General features: G+C 59.2%; 1 long non-coding RNA gene across 1 annotated transcript; it reads left to right on the top strand.

Moving 5' to 3' along the window:
• Window positions 1–6,208: 6,208 nt before the first annotated feature.
• On the top strand, window positions 6,209–8,144 carry LOC120392081. Its single transcript, XR_005591593.1, has 3 exons — window positions 6,209–6,409; window positions 6,907–7,716; window positions 8,052–8,144. It is a non-coding gene; the product is annotated as an uncharacterized LOC120392081 (long non-coding RNA).
• The last annotated feature ends 130 nt before the right edge of the window (window positions 8,145–8,274 follow it).

Consider the following 8,274-nt stretch of genomic DNA (forward strand, 5'->3'; position numbering starts at 1 on the left):
CTTGGGGGCTTTAGGGGATTTCGTGGGGGTACAAATATTTATGTCCAGGTAGTGAGGAATCCTGAAGGAAGGATTAGGGAGTTTCTGGGGGCAGAGATATCTACGTCCAGGCTGTAGGGTTCCCCTTTGGTTTCTTAGGGGGTCGTGGGGGCACAGATACCTACGTACAGTGGGGTTAGCCGGAGCATGTCCGCAGGAACAGTTGCCATAAATTTGAAGCGGAGTTTAGAACCTGTTGTTAGGGTTACCATACAGCTGAGCAGCTGGGGGTGCTGCTGGGAGACAGGACCCTGGCTCTGTGCAGCTAGAGCCTCCTTTCCTGAGCGCTTTTTCCCCGGTTTGCCTGGCAGGCCCCTCGAGCCTCGTCACCCCGGATTCTGACCCAGTGCGCCTGAGTCTCCCTTCACCTTAGCCTCCGGCCGGCTTGAACCAGGCTGCAGCTCTCAGCCTGCGGGAGCTGATTCAACTAGCCTGCGGAGCCCAAGGTAAGACGAGACTGGGAGGAGACTCTGGGGGTGATGGGAGGCTCGGGGCTGCAGGGCAGCCCGGGAAGGTAGCGCTGAGGCAAGGACGCTGGGCTCTGCAGCTGCAGTCTCCCAGCAGCAGCCGGCCCCTGCTGCAGGGGAATCGCACTGCAGCTGGCAGCCTGCAGGCCCCAGGTGAGACGGGGAGGAGAATCAGAGAGTGACAGGCTGGGGAGGAAGGTTGGGGGTGACGTGGCTCGTGGGGAGGAATTGGGGGTGACGAGGCTGGGAGTGGGGGGAGGATGGGATCCCAGGGGAGGGGACACCACAGCAGCTGTTCCCCTAGCAAAACCTCCCACTGTTTCCTTTCCAGTGTTGCCTCCTTGGCTCCAGTCTGTCGATCTGTTTTTAAAGCGGATAGGATCGATCCGGGTCCATCTCTCTCTCCACCATCGGTGGTTTTTACACAGTTCTGCATCTGTTCTGCACACGGCCCCAGTCTCCAGCTATTAAATCCTTCACCGGGGCGGGGAGAGTTAATAGTGGGGTCAGCCAGAGCCCCCAGCCCCGCTGCGGGAGGCAGGGCGGGAGGACGTAGGCTTGTGGGAGTTGTAGTGCGCCCGGCCTACAACTCCCATCAGCCCACGCGGACTCCAGCGGGCGGCGCTTTGGGCGCGAAGGGCTGCGCTCGCAGGGCGGGGCCTGGAGCGAAGTGACGTCAGCGGTCTGGAGGCCGCTCGTGATAAGCGGGAACTTGGGTGCGGTGGGCAGGAGGTGCTGCGGCCTCGGGACGTGGGGCCCCCGAGCGACCCCGCCCTCACCCGCGGGGTGTTTGGGACTGGCCCCTAACTGCTCCCACAGCCCCCAGCACCACCGCCTCCCCGGCACCCCAGCGTGTCTCTCCTCCCCTCGCCTAGCCACAGCCCCCTCCCACCCCACCCCCACCCTCCCCGGCATCCCCATAACCCTCCAGCCACAGCCCCCATCTCCACGGCTTCCCTCACCCAGCCACAGCCCCCCCGGCTTGTCTTTCCTCCCCCTACGGGCTCCCACAACCCCCTCCCCCCCTGCACCTCCAGCCACAGCCCCCCCCGGCGCATCTTTCCTCCCCCCACGGGCTCCCACAGCCCCCCCGCCTCCCCCCAGCGCCTTTCCTCCCCCCAGCACCCCTGTGAGCAGCGTGCCTCTCCCCCCTCTAAGCCACTCACTCCCCTCCCCACCCCACCCCACCTCTCCCCTGGCACCCTGTAACCTCCAGCCACAGCCCCCATCTCCACGGCTTCCCTCACCCAGCCACAGCCCCCCCGGCTTGTCTTTCCTCCCCCCTACGGGCTCCACAGCCCCCTCCCACCTCCCCAGCACCCCATAACCTCCAGCCACAGCCCCCATCTCCACCGCTTCCCTCACCCAGCCACAGCCCCCGGCTTGTCTTTCCTCCCCTACAGGCTCCTACAACCCCTCCCCTGCCTCCAGCCACAGCCCCCGGCGCATCTTTCCTCCCCACGGGCTCCTACAGCCCCGCCTCCCCAGCGCCTTTCCTCCCCAGCACCTCACCCAGCCACAGCCCCTGGCGCGTCTTTCCTCCCCGGCACCCCAGCGTGCCTCTCCTCGCCTAGCCACAGCCCCTCACCCACCCCACCCCGGCACCCCCATAACCTCCAGCCACAGCCCCCAACCTCCACTGCTTCCTCACCCAGCCACAGCCCCGGCGCCCCTTTCCTCCCCACGGGCTCCCACAGCCCTCCTTTCCTCCCCTGCCTAGCCACAACCCCTACCTCCCCTGCACCTCCAGCCACAGCCCCCGCGCATCTTTCCTCCCCACGGGCTCCCACAGCGCCTCTTTCCTCCCCACACCCCAGCGTGCCTCTCCTCTAGCCACAGCCCCTCCCCACCCCACCTCCCCGGCACCCCCATAACCCTCCAGCCACAGCCCCATCTCCACCGCTTCCTCACCCAGCCACAGCCCCCGGCTTGTCTTTCCTCCCCACGGGCTCCCACAGCCCTCCCCACCCCGGCACGCCTCCTCCCCATCCCCACAGCTTCCCACACCCCGCCACAGCCCCCCACCCTCCCAGTGCACCTTTCCCGCCCTGGCTCCCACAGCCCCTGCGACCTCCCCAACCCCATACCCCCGTGCCCCCACACTGCTGTGAGCTACCCCAGCTCCTCATGGGCCACCTCTTCCCACACACCTTCAGTGTGCCATGAGCTTCCTCCCCACGGGCCCCACAGTGCCCCCGGCACCCCATCACCCCAGTGCGTCTTTCCTCCCCGCTGCCCAGCCACAGCCCTCCCATCTCCACCGCTTCCTCACCCAGCCACAGCCCCAGCGTGTCTTTCCTCCCCCGGCATCCCCACAGCCCCCTGGCACCACCAGTTCGCCTTTCCGCCCCATCCCCACAGCTTCTCTCACCCAGCCACGCCCACCCTCCCAGCGTGCCTTCTCCCCAGGCTCCATAGCCCCTGCCCAGCCACAGCCCCTGCAACCATCCCCAACCCCATGCCCCCCGTGCCCCCACACTGCTGTGAGCTTCCCAGCTCCTCATGGGCCACCTTCCCACACACCTTCAGTGTGCCACAAGCTTCCCTCCCCACGGTGCCCCCAGCACACTGTGAATTTCCCAAGCCCCCTTGGTGCCCCCAGCCCCTGCATCCCTAGTGCGCCGCGACCTTCCCCACCCCCAACCTCCCGCCCCGTGACATTCTCTAACCCCTCAGCCCCCACAAACTTCCTCTTCCCTCCCGCACTCCCAGCCCGCCCTGACTTTCCTCGTCCCCCTTTAACCCCTAGCCTGCCCCAACCTTCCCAACCTGCTTCCCGGTCCCCAACCCACCCACCGCCCCTATGCCTGCAGCCTTCTCCAATCTGAACGCCTGCTCCTCTAGCCAAACCAGCCCACGCCCGTCTATCCCCATCTGTTGGGCCCCTCAGTCCTGTCGTCTCCCTCCAACACCTCCTAGGCCACCCCAACCTGCACCCCATCCCTACTTCCCCCATACATGCCTTCTCCCATAGCCTCCTTCCGCCCCCTCCCTCCCCACCACCCCCGAGCCTGCAACAACTGTCCCCAACCTACACGCCTGTATCCCCCAGTTCATTCCTCCATTCAAGGGACTCCTCAGATCCCATCTCTCTCCAACATCCTCCCAGCTCACCCACAACCTGCGCCTCCATCCATCCCCACCTGTAGGGACTGCTCAGCGCCTTCCTCCCCAACAGCCTCCCCAGTTCATTTCCCATCCATTGGGCCCCTCAGTCCCCTTTTTCCTCCCTCCCACCGCAACCTGCACCCCACTCTGTCCCTAGATCTGTGGGCCCCCAGTGCCCTTTTCTCCTTTGTCCAACATTCCCAACCTGCACTCCCCAATTCCTCCTCCACCCATGGGGCCCCTCAGCCCTTCTTTCTCCTTCCTGCCCAACACTCACCCTTCATAGCACACGGGCAGGCGAGCTAGGGGACGAAACCCGTGGGGAGCAGTGGATTGTAGAGTGGAGCGGTGACTGATAGTGTGGGCTCAGTCTCTGTTCTTCGACTGGGGCGGCTGTAGATGGGATGGGAGAGGGAGGCAGGGATGAGGGTGTTAATAGAGCTCTGTGTAGTGATAGCTCCTGCTTGTCTTTATTAGTTTGCAGAGGAATTGTCCAGGAGCTGGAGCCGAGGAGAAACTGGAAGAAGTGAACCTGAGCAGCCTGGATATCCTTGTAAGCAGAGATGAAGAGTTCTCAGCTTTCTGCCTTCTCCATGACTGGCTGTGAGTGAACAATTATGGCCTCTATCCCTCATCCGTACCACTCAAGTTTTCTTCAGAGGCCGTGAGCCTCCTTGTTGGCCATGGGGCTCTGTGGGATTACGACCAAGGAAGGGACAACAGTCTCCTCTGCTCAGTGACTGTCTTGGATGCAGGTGCAACAGGCTGCTTAACATATGAACGTAAGAATGGCCAGACTGGGTCAGATCAAAGGTCCATCTAGCCTAGTATCCTGTCTACCGACAGTGGCTAATGTCAGGTGCCCCAGAAGGAATGAACAGAACAGGGAATTACCAAGTGATCCATCCACTGTCACCCATTCCCAGCTCCTGGCAAACAGAGGCCAGGGACACGATCCCTGCTCATCCTGACTCATAGCCGTTGATGGACTCATCCTCCATGAATTGACAGTAACTCTCCACTTAACATCCTCTCGCTTAACATTGTTTCAATCTTAGGTCCCTGGTCAATTACAGAACATGCTGTATTTAAAGTTGTGCAATGCTTCGCTATAACAGCGCTTGGCTGCCTGCTTTGTCCACAGTCGGCAGCCCCCCATCAGCTCTCCTATGCCCCCCCCCCCCCCCACATACCCCCCCCCACCCGACCCGCGGATCAGTGCCTTCCCCACGGCCTCCTGCCTGTGGCAATCAGCTGGCTTGTGGCGTCTGGGGACGGGAGTGAAGACTCATTGTGCAGGCTCCGCCTCCTCCCCTGCTTCCAAACGCAAGCCAGCTGATGGCTGCGGGCAGGAGCGAGGACCCGGAGTGTGAAGTAAAGGGGAAGGAGGGGGGAAGAAGAGGCAGGTTAAGGGTGGGGGCTTGGGGGAAGAGGCAGCCGAGGGTTGAGGCCCCCGACCCTGGTGCTTGCAGAGAGGGGAGCTGCCGCTGCTCCTGTGCAATGTGCTTCTGCTAGCCTATAGCACCTTCAGCCTCCTTGCCTGCCTCATTGTCACCAGTGCCAGTGGGCTGTGCACGTGTGGGGTAAGGCGGGGGCACTCCCCAACTATAGTACTGTCCTGTATGGCAAAAAATAATTCCCTGCAGCATAACCCCCCATTTACATTCATGCTTATGGGGAAATTGGACTTGCTTAACATCGTTTCACTTAAAGTCGCATTTTTCAAGAACGTAACGAGAACGTTAAGTGAGGAGTTACTGTACCTAGTTCTTACTTGAACCCCATTATAGTCTTAGCTTTCACAGCATTCTCTGGCCAGGAGCTCCAAAGGCTGAGTGTGCGTTGCGTGCTTTTTAATTGTATCTATAAAGGTGTAATGGGAGATGGGAGAAGAAGAACCTACACAACACTGCAGATTCTGATAAGTTCTGTTTTTCCCTCTTGTGTTGTGCTTAGTACCACGGAGAAAGAAGTGAAGGGTAAGAGCCCACCCCAACTGTGAGATGGAAGGCACCCAAGAGCCGTGAGACAGTGAGCGTTGTTGATTCCAGGCTATGCAGATGCCATGAAGCTGGGAGTGGAGCAGACGTCACCATCAGTGAGATAAGTGTCTGGTTTCGTGAGGACTCTTGTAACGGTCCACCTGCCTCCAGGCCAGGACTTGTCGTTAGCTGGGGCTGAGTTTGTAGGAAAAGGTTCCTGAATAGCTGTAGTTACGAGGGAGACAAGGTCCCCATTTTCAGGGGCTGGTCATTTCTCTGTCCACAAGCAGTGTGTTCTCTGCAGCAGAAGGTTGGATCCAGGGGGATGACTCCAGCTGGTGAGTTTCTTGACTTCCTCCCACGTTTTTCTCTCTGTCTCTCTCTCCTCTAATGTGTTGGCCAACACACTCTGTCTGTCTGTCTCTGTCCTTGCCTCTCCTTGTCTGTCTCCTTTCGTAGGACATGGGCAGGTGTGGTAGCTGTGCGTCCCCACAGGCTAGGTCTTGGGAGTGGTGAACAAGTAGGAGGGGAGCAAAATCACACAGCGGTGACTGTGGGTGTTGACGGAGTCTCGGCTCTAGTGGGGCTGATGTGGATGGCGTGGAACAGGGAGGTAGGGATGAGGGCAAGATTTCATGCACCGGTTGAATTTTGTGTAGTGATGGCTTTTTCTTGGGTTACGTCCTGCATTTGCAGAGGAATCATCCAGGAGCAGCAGCCGGAGAAATTGGCGGAAGTGGACCTGAGCCGCCTGGAAATCCTTCTAAGCAGACATGAACAGTCTTCAGCTTTCTGCCTCCCACGTAACTGCCTGTGAGTAAGAGGTCAGGGCTTGGAATTCTCATCTGTACTCACTGCAATTTTCTTCACACTCTGTTTGCTTCCTCATTGTCTATGGGGCTCTGTGTGATTAAGGCTTGAAGGGACCAGAGTCTCTGATCTCTCCTGGCATCTGCAGTCTGGGACTGTGGTGGGCCCACTGTGCACCCCTGACTCTCGCCCCCCTTTGCCTCTGCTTGCTGGAAGCAACAAGCTTCAGAAAGCAACAAGCAACAGAAAGCAATAAGTTACAAGCCAAATCATGCTTATCACAGGTGTGGTGTGTGTGACCAGAGTGTGCTGTGCGGAGTGACTGTTTAAGGTGTCATTCCAAGGGTTGCTTTCTACTTGTAGTCCTAAAGGTGTGATGGGATGAGGGTTCAGGGCAGAGCCTCACTGTGTGGGAGAGGCGAAAAGTAGAGCCTCCCCAACATTGCCCACTGAGAAGGTAACTTATTTGTTTTTCCCCTGGTGCTGGGTTTAATGCCAAGGGAAAAGAAGTCGCGTGTCAATGTCTACAGCCTTCATGTCATGGAAAGCGAGCGAGAGCGATGGGACCTCAAGAACTACTGATGCCAAGGAAAAGCTGTCCTAATGGGAGTGGAACAGTCGCCACTCTCAATGAGATAAGTGTCTGTTTTGGTGATTGCTCTGCTCCCGGCCCACCTTGCTCCTGGTAGGGACGCTCCATTTGCTGGGGCTGTGTTTGTAAGAAAGTGTTTTTGACTAGCTGTGTTTATGAGGGAGACAAGGTCCCCATTTTCAGAGGCTGCTCAGTTCTCTGGCCAGTAGCAGTGTCTCCTCTGCATCAGAAGGTGAGATCCAGGGGATGACTCCAGGTGACGAGTTGCTTCCCTTCCTCCCATGTTTCTCTTTCTGTCTGTCTCTTCTCTAGTATGTTGGCCAACACTCTTTCTCTCTCTCTCTCTCTGTCCTTGCCTCTCCTTATCCCTTCTCCCTTCATAGCACACGGGCAGGCGTGCTAGGTGTGCATCCCCACAGGCTAGGTCTTGGGAGCTATGAACAAGTAGGAGGGGATGAAAATCATGCTGGACAGTGGGTGTGAGAGTGGAGCGGTGACTCAGTGTTTACTCGGTCTGTATTCACTGAGTGGATTTTACGCACCAATAGAGCTGTATGTAGTGATGTCTCATGCTTGGCTTTTGCAGCTGCGCTTCTAGAGGAATCATGGAGGAGCAGCAGCCGAAGGAGAAGCTGGCAGATGTGGACCTGAGCAGCTTGGACGTTGTTCTAAGCAGAGATTAACAGTCCTCAGCTTTCTGCCTTGCACATAACTGGCTGTGAGTAAGCGATACTATATTCAAAGCACTGAACTCCTCACTTAAAGTCGCCCCGGTTAACGTTGTAACGTTGCTACGTTGCTGATCAATTAGGGAACATGCTTGTTTAATATTGCAGTGCTCCTGTAGTGAGTCGGTGTGGCTCCTCCTGCCCAGCAGAGCGAGTGCCCTCGCAGACACCTAAGTGGGTGGAGCCACCACCACCTGTCCCCGCCCCCCGGAAAGTCAAGGGGCGGGACAGGAAGTAGAAAAGCTGGCTGCCAGAGCTCAGTCAGAGCCCAGCCGCCGCAGGGAGCAGACGTGCTGTCGGGAGCTCCTGACTGGGAACTCTCCAGGGCCTGAGGCAGCTGTCCTGATTGGCCGGAGCTTCCTCGCGCCGGCTACGAAGAGGAACCACCGGAGCTTCCCTGGGCCCGGTACTGGGAGGAGCCGCCGGACTTCCCCCACGCCCACTACGAAGAGGAGCTGTCGGAGCCTCCCGTCCCTGCTGTTACCCGGAGGAGCCGCCCGAGCACGCCTGGCCGGACTTCCCTGAGGAGCTGCCGGACCTGCCACCAA

This window comes from Mauremys reevesii, linkage group 27 (genome assembly GCF_016161935.1).
Source record: "Mauremys reevesii isolate NIE-2019 linkage group 27, ASM1616193v1, whole genome shotgun sequence".
Lineage (NCBI taxonomy): Eukaryota > Metazoa > Chordata > Testudines > Geoemydidae > Mauremys > Mauremys reevesii.